Source organism: Etheostoma spectabile, chromosome 9 (genome assembly GCF_008692095.1).
Source record: "Etheostoma spectabile isolate EspeVRDwgs_2016 chromosome 9, UIUC_Espe_1.0, whole genome shotgun sequence".
Taxonomy (NCBI): Eukaryota; Metazoa; Chordata; class Actinopteri; order Perciformes; family Percidae; genus Etheostoma; species Etheostoma spectabile.
The window spans coordinates 18,114,909-18,115,515 of NC_045741.1; the positions used below are offsets into that span (position 1 = coordinate 18,114,909).

At 54.0% G+C, this 607-nt stretch overlaps 1 long non-coding RNA gene and 1 pseudogene across 1 annotated transcript in view; both read left to right on the forward strand.

Annotated features, from left to right (window-relative positions):
• The window catches only part of LOC116695329 (5-hydroxytryptamine receptor 3A-like), a 176,825-nt pseudogene that overhangs the window by 29,377 nt on the left and 146,841 nt on the right, over positions 1-607 (forward strand).
• LOC116695336 (uncharacterized) overlaps positions 1-607 on the forward strand; it is a 55,519-nt gene that overhangs the window by 14,084 nt on the left and 40,828 nt on the right. The window lies entirely within an intron of this gene.

The following is a 607-nucleotide window of genomic DNA, read 5'->3' on the forward strand; positions in this document are numbered from 1 at the left end:
TTGGGCTGCTGCGTCTGGAGTCGTGAGACCGTGGTGTGAATGACGTCAGCAGCTGCCTTCGCATCAGCAGACGGTGGAATGTAGACAGCGATCATTATGGCGGACGTGAACTCCCTCGGTAAATAGTACGGACGGAAACCCACAGCCAGCAGTTCAAGGTCCGTGGGCTACGAAAACGTTCCTTCACATTCACATCTGTCCGGGGTTGCCACCACGTTTCAGCACATACAGTGCAAACCCCCCTCCATTCTTTTATCCGCTTTCTGTAACGTTTCCTGTCCACCCGAACGGTCAAAAAGCCGGGGCGGGGTGGTACCGCCACACCAGAGTCCGGGATGTCGAGAGTGCAGCCATGTTTCAGTAAAACACACAAACTGCAATCACGGAACTCCTCTGGGTTCGGATGAGCCTGCTAGCTCGTCAGTATATTCCCCAGAGACCGTACTATTCCACCTAATGATCGCTGGCACGGCAGGCCTGTGCTTTCTTCTTTTCTCTTTACGTTTTATTCCTCCTCTGTAACCCCGGCGTCTCCTTCGTAGTTCCTTTGGGACTTCATGTTTGGCCCCCGGCAGCAGCACAGGTCCACACAGCGCTATCAGCTGAT